The 7,495-nt window shown below is 38.0% G+C and overlaps 1 protein-coding gene across 1 annotated transcript in view; it reads right to left on the minus strand.

Annotated features, from left to right (window-relative positions):
• The window catches only part of LOC107668171 (radixin), a 97,443-nt gene extending 90,598 nt beyond the window's left edge, over window positions 1–6,845 (minus strand). The window contains exon 1 of the mRNA XM_016459968.1: window positions 6,528–6,845. The gene's annotated coding sequence lies outside the window, so the exon portion shown is untranslated. The remainder of the gene's footprint in view (window positions 1–6,527) is intronic.
• Between the last annotated feature and the right edge of the window lie 650 nt (window positions 6,846–7,495).

The raw sequence follows: 7,495 nt of genomic DNA on the forward strand, positions 1-7,495 counted from the left end.
ACTCAGTTTAACTTTGAGTTCTTGTTATATTTTATTACCATTTTCTAAACTATAGCGAATAAACTGTGATGATGTGAGAAATCTTGAAGGTGTCTGAATAAATTTAGGTTTGACTGTATCTATTTAATAAAGTTAACCAACTAACATTATACATACTCTTTTGGTTTCTGTACCCAATATTTTAAAAATTTACAAATGCAAAAAAAAGTGGCATCCCCAGAAATAAACTTCAACGGAATAAAGTTGAATGGAATTGCATTGAATTAAAGTTGAATAAACTTCTAAACTTTACTGTTCAGTGCACTGATGTCAGACTCATTTTGGATCAAGTTTATTGTTAAATGCCCTGCCTCCATCATTACATATCTTTGTCAGGTCATTATAAGTGTTTGATCACCACATTTGAGTGATCATTGCAAAAAATGTGTTTATGTCCAAAAAACCCATATTGGTCGGGCTCTAGTATTTACACAGACTGTTTGATGAAGCTGAGGTGTCATAAATGCATTTACACTGCAAAATTTTGAATGCAAAAAGAATTTTATAAGATTATTGTTTTAAATATTTTTTAAACATACAAATATAATATGTTGGGAAAAATGCAATGATAGTTTTAAATATGAAACCAAACCAGTAGATGGCGGCAAATGACTGTTTGAATGAGTGAGTCATTAGTCCTTCATTCAACAGATTCATTCAAACGGCTGATTCATTCAGAAACGAGGCAAGTGACTAATGTCTTTATGAATTGGTTACTGAATCATTGACTCACTTGACTCGTTCAAAAACGAAACATCACTGTGTTGCTCGGAGACACAATCAGTTCTGCTGTGGCTTTGATTGGAACTATTTTCATAAGCGAAAAACAGTCAATATTTTGTCTAAAATGTAAGTCACTTAATTTTAACTTCTTGTTTATTGAACTACTATTGTATAAAATCACATTGCAATCATGTTGAAACATTTTGGTCGTGCAATGTTGCGTACCTAAATCATATATTATAAATTTCGTATTTTTTTACTACCACAATATGCATCTATACGTTTCTGTGAGTGCTGTTGCGTTCATTTGTTTGTTTTGATTTCTGCACGAGTCTCACATTCACTTAGGGTGTACTCACACTAGGCGTTTTGAACCTTGCCCGAGCGCGTTTGACCCTCAAAGCCCGGTTCGTTTGACTAGTGTGATCGCTCCGTTTTCTCATTTAGCCGGCCCTGGCCCGGTTGGAAGAGGTGGGCCAGAGCGCGGTTCAGTTGGGCTCAGGTGCGGTACGCATGTAGTGTGAGCGCTAACCGCGCCGGAGCACGGAACAGATACTATTTTGTGTGCGCTACTGTCATCATTATGACCGCAAACATATACTATTACTACTACTACACTACACTTTAATTAATTTAATTCAATCAAGTATATTTACATTTATAATGGGTCTGGTTCTCACCTTATTGATGAATTGGAATTGTAGTCTGCGATTTAAAGCTGCAAATTCTGTCATTAACGTCAGCTGCCGCCGTAATAATTCTCTGATACTTACAAGTGAAAATCAAGGCACGGCATAAATTACAAATTTATTAGGTAGAATATTAGCAAAAGTGGGTTTCTCCATTATCTCGCACATGACGTAAGCGTGCTCTGGCCCGGAAAGTTTGGTGCAAGTGTGAGTGCAGGCCAGCGGGGGAGTGGGGAGGGGGGATAATCGCGCTCGGGCTCGGTTCAAGGCAACCGTGCCTAGTGTGAGTACACCCTTAGGTTGGCAAGCCTCATCTGGCACAACATAAATACATTATCAGTCGCCGTAAGTGTGACATCAAAACGGACAGGCTCGGAATCGGCAGACTGACCGGTCCGGGCCGATCACGCGGATAACTGGCTAATTCCAGTCCCTGGCTGGTCGATCGGTGCATCTCTACTTGATATTTCAAACTGGTACTTCTATCATTTGAAAGTATTGTTGTAATCATAAACACAATGCTTTGTAGCGCAAATAGTTTTACCATTTACTGCACTCTCTTATTCCTCTAGTTATTTACCTACAGTGGCTGATGAATCGGAAGTCTCACACATTCAGAGAAAATAGCTTACTTCCATGTTGCTAAATAGGGTGTATAGTGAAAACAAAAATACTGTAAATGTGTAAAATATTGGCTGTAGAGTGAATAGTTTCTATTATGTTGACTAGGGGTGGGGGAAAAAAATCGATACAGCATAGTATCGCGATATTTTCCGCGGCAATACTGTATCGATACACAGACGTCAAGTATCAATCTTTTATTATACTATTTGGTAGAATAATAAAATAAATTTCTTTACAATCCACTAGATGGTGGTGTCGAGCTTTTTTCTGGTGAGGTCAGCTGGGTCACCTTCAGCATACAGTAAGTTAGTAAAATAAAGAGGGCGGCATCGCAGAAAGTTGGAAAGCCCCATCCACGTTTAAATCGGATGTATGGACTTACTTCGGATTTGTAAACAAGGAGGGGATGTAAGTAGGGATGCACCGAAAATATAGGCAACATATAATAATAATAATATATATGGCGCGCCGCGCAGTGTTCAGCGCACATGTTTCACTCTCCTCGTCACTGCGCGATTTGACGCTCCACTCAATATTCCGCTCTATGAATGTGCGTTGCACTCGTGTACCGCTCATGCTCATCGAAAAAGCAAAGTCCGCTCAAATAACGCGCTGACAGGAAATTTCTATGCAGTATAGGCCTACTTGTTCCGGTTTGCAGTAGCGCTACTGTGCTGTAACATGATGTAGGCTAGTTCAGCTGTACAGGGCAACGCTGGTAAAATAATGCTATCTTCAGTGACGCTATGCTCTGCTATGATATGCTCTGCTCATATGCTCTGATAATAATAGCTTTGTAGGACTATACATTATTTGGATAATTAGTCAAAAAAAACAAAAACAACAACTTATACCTGATTCTGTTACATGGAAGTGAATAAAAATAATATATTGATATTTAATATTAAGGTAACACTTTTCAATAAGGTTCCATTAGTTAATGTTAGTTAATGTATTAACTATCATGAACGAACAATGAACAATACATGTATTACAGTATTTATTCATCTTAAAGTTAGTTAATGAGAATACAGTTATTCACTGTTAGTTCATGTTAATTCAGAGTGCATTAACTGTTAAGAAGCAGAACTGTTGATTTTAATAATGCATTAGTAAATGTTGAAATTAACGAACTAAGATTAGTAAACGCTGAAGAACTATTGTTCATTCTTAGTTCATTAACTAAAGTAGTTAACTAATGAACCTTATTGTAAAGTGTTACCAATATTAATATAAATTCTGTCCAGTTTTATTGTGTTACTTTCAGTAAAAGTGTGGTTATTTTATTGGCTTGGGTTTTTTTAAATTCAGTATCATTAAAATTGAGTTAAATTTAAAAAGTCTTACATTTTTTTAGTTTGTTACTCAGTTAACTCAGTTTGGTACGCAGTGCGCTGCATGAGACAAAAAAGTAATATAGCCAAAACAACCGCATAGCCGCTCTTTAGTGTAGATGCATGTTGATTTTATCAGACGATGCCACGATTATAAATGAGAGTGACTCCTGGTTAACATGTATTAAAAGGGGTTGTGTTTAGTCACTATTTGGTGTGGTATTCTTTGATAATATTCACTAATCATGACAGTAAAATAGGGCATTCTAAGTCAATATAAGTATCGTGAGGCCTCTGGTGATTCCCACCCCTAATGTTGACTCTGAATCTTTTTCCGACCCATGGTTAAAATACTTTTAGATGTATAAACCTGAAGAGAAACAAAAGGTTGACTGGGCAACCCCTGGACTATCGTCACAAATGGTGGCAAGTAGTCATTTGATACTGTTGTCTTCAGCAGCAGTGCTACAGCTATACTGAAGGCAACTGAATATGAGTTCAGTGGTCTCTCACAGGCCCTAGGACTAATATTATTGCATCAAATGTTCATCAAAGAGTAAAACAAAAACACGTAAATGGAATATTAGAATGACCCACAGATTCCATCTGACAGATGTTGGCCTAAATCATGTTAATCTGAATTTTCTTCTCTACACTAAAACACAGATTGAGAATGTTGGCCTATTTTATTCGTTACGTATTTTTCTTAAAAAAACAAACAAAACAAAAAAACAGGCATTAACTTAAGCCCTAAACACACTGCACGATTTTCGGCTGTCCCAGACGAAAGATTGGCAGTGTGAAACAATCGTGGCGATTTCTGTGATTGTGGCTCCTCATCGGTGGTCCTGTGCCAACTGAATATGAGTTCAGTGGTCTCTCACAGGCCCTAGGACTAATATTATTGCATCAAATGTTCATCAAAGAGTAAAACAAAAACACGTAAATGGAATATTAGAATGACCCACAGATTCCATCTGACAGATGTTGGCCTAAATCATGTTAATCTGAATTTTCTTCTCTACACTAAAACACAGATTGAGAATGTTGGCCTATTTTATTCGTTACGTATTTTTCTTAAAAAAACAAACAAAACAAAAAAACAGGCATTAACTTAAGCCCTAAACACACTGCACGATTTTCGGCTGTCCCAGACGAAAGATTGGCATCGTGAATCAATCGTGGCGATTTCTTTGATCGTGGCTCCTAATCGGTGGTCCTGTGTCGTACAGTGAGAGAGATTCAAAGACGGCCGTTGCCACGATCTTGCAACCAAAGATAGCCTACGATACAGCATGATCATCGCACAGTGTGTACAATCCATGTTTACTGACCAACCAATAAAAATGGGACATAAAATCAACGCGACATGGCACTAAAACATAAAACTGCTTACCTCAAGCTCTTACGCCTTCCTCTTTCGCAACTTCCACTGTTTTTTAGCACACATAAAAAAAATACAACTGCTAAAGTGTGATTTATTTATATAGCTTTTTGTTTACCACTAGCACGCTGATGACATTTTATTCTTCTACAGGAACGTGCGGCGTAGCGTACGAGACAACAGGTGTCATCATCGTACAGTCTACACACACGTCGTAGCCAAGTTTATTAGATCCATGTCGCACAGTGTGACATGCAATGATCTTATAGGACTGCTAAAATCGTGCAGTGTTTAGGGCTTTAGACAAATTGATGGCAGCCAGGGGTACAAAAGCATGCAGTTAATTTCCTAAAAATTATATAGACTATAAAAGAATGACTTAATTTAAGTCAGCTAGTCTCAAACAAATAGCATGTATTTGTACAGTAACACTTCAATCAAATCTGTTGTGACCTACAGTGGAATCACACTTGAAATCTTCTAAATACTACATCTTCTGATCTTTACAAAACTTTAGTCTCTGTGAAATACATTCAATTGTTAAACCCATTTTGAATGAATGAACAAATATTATTCAACCTCTGACATAAGGATAATCTAGCATAAACTGTAGCCTAGAATGATTAGTTCACATAGACATGAGATTAAGTGGAGGTTTTAAGATCTACCAGAATTTAACCATCGAGTATCAAGCTAAAATTTCACTACTGCCCAATGCAGCACACACTCCTCTTCTCACTTTGTTGGATGAACTACTAGGGTACGTCTGCAGTTCTCTGAAATCTGCATGCATGAACAAATGTACGCAATATCACTAACCCCACGCTCTCGTTAGCTCCATACGCTGAGGAATTTGCGTAGCGACGACGTATGATACATGAATGCTCTTCCTTGCTAAATATATACCAATTGCAGTCCCTGCTGACAACGACCGGTTTTAATAAGGCGTTTTAGAATGTCTCATAAATTGTGGGCTATCCTGTGCCCCTATTAGAATTAAGGCATCGTCAGTCAAGTAAAACAAGTCAGAAGCATTGTCTCAGCCCTTTTACTTAACCTTAATTATTGGCATTTCGACAGGCAATCTAGTAACACTATTACGAGATTAGGCTCTATGTAAATTAGCTAGTAAATTAGTATTTCGCCTTCTTCGACCGAATGTCAGCGCTTTTCTTAACGTTCTGAGAGGCCTCTAAGATAGCACATAAAAAGCATCTAGTCAGCTTGAGATGTAACCCTTATTCAGAGGCACGGCTGTGAGGAGTAAATTCAGTTGAGACAAGTAGCCTGATACCCAACAAACTGCCTTTACAGTGGCCAGTTATACTCAAGGCGGCCTGCCTGTTGCCAATAATGTTTTTAATACATTAAAATTACCTTTCGACAATATGTGTCTATGACACGTGCAGCAATCAGATTTGAACAGAGGTCACCGACAATTTCATAACTGGTTTTCCTCCCACTCCAAATTTGTCAATCGCAGATTAGGCCATTCGTATTAAAAGCTTGATTTACATTATCCTTTGAAATGTTATTGGTATCTATTGGACTTGTGCACACAAGCTGTGCTTTTTAAAATGGCTTAGTGGGCCGTCCATACAACCAGCAAATGTTGTGTTGCTTTCTGCGGAGGTGGTGACAATGAGGTGGTTTAAAGGAAGGAGACACCTTGAAAGAAAGCGTACGCAGAACGTGCTCAAGAGAAGACACTCAAAAAGAACCCAAAAAACTCACCTCAGGAATGCTCTGCGCTTTCTAAAATAATGAAAATGTCCCCCAAGATGTAATCACACTCCAGATAAATGCGAACTGTTATTTCCAAGTCGCGATCACGGTATATCCAATGGCACGCTGTTATAACGGTGATGATCACAGAACCTCTACAACCTACCGCAAAGAGATTAGCTAAAATAGTCAATATGGCCGGCGTTAGAAGGCAGCATGAGGCGTGGTTCGCTGATAGAGGAGAAGGGGAGACGTGCGCCCCTCCGTGTTTGAATTTGGAGGGGTCACAAGCGGAAACCCACCAACATTTACAACTAATGTAACGCTCTGTGATTATTCTATGTTTCCACCCCACCTCGAAACATCCACCCTGTTAAGTTCCTAGTCAAATTTACGCAGAAAAGAAACTTGTCGTTTTAAAATTTTCAACGTATCGGGGTAAATGCACGAAGAGTTGATTGCTGTAAATGTTAAGCTCCAGTTTGAGTGCTTAGGAAACAACACTCTAAATCCCACGTCCAAGTCACGGTTCACAGGAAGCGTGCTTCATATCTTTTGCATATTTTTTCTGGGTTTTCTTGGTTTGTTTTGGGGAGCTGGAGCTCTCATTAACTCTTGCTGACAAGGATAAATGATTAAAAATATATTTTTTTTAATTAACATTACTAGCAGTGGTTAATAGCTCTATATGAAAAATTTACTAGTGACTTTGTTGATATATCTTATGTTTGAAAAGCAAGTAAAATGTGATCTTACTAAAACAGTAGCCTATTACAAAAGTTCCTATGTGGTGCCATCTAGTGAAAAATAATTATTGTGCACTAAAGAAGTCAGCTGAGGGCCGTTTCTGTTCTCTGTTATTTACAGGTGCATCTCAATAAATTAGAATGTCGTGGAAAAGTTCATTTATTTCAGTAATTCAACTCAAATTGTGAAACTCGTGTATTAAATAAATTCAATGCACACAGACTGAAGTA

The sequence above is a fragment of the Sinocyclocheilus anshuiensis genome, unplaced genomic scaffold (assembly GCF_001515605.1).
Source record: "Sinocyclocheilus anshuiensis isolate Anshui unplaced genomic scaffold, SAMN03320099.WGS_v1.1 scaffold3332, whole genome shotgun sequence".
Lineage (NCBI taxonomy): Eukaryota > Metazoa > Chordata > Actinopteri > Cypriniformes > Cyprinidae > Sinocyclocheilus > Sinocyclocheilus anshuiensis.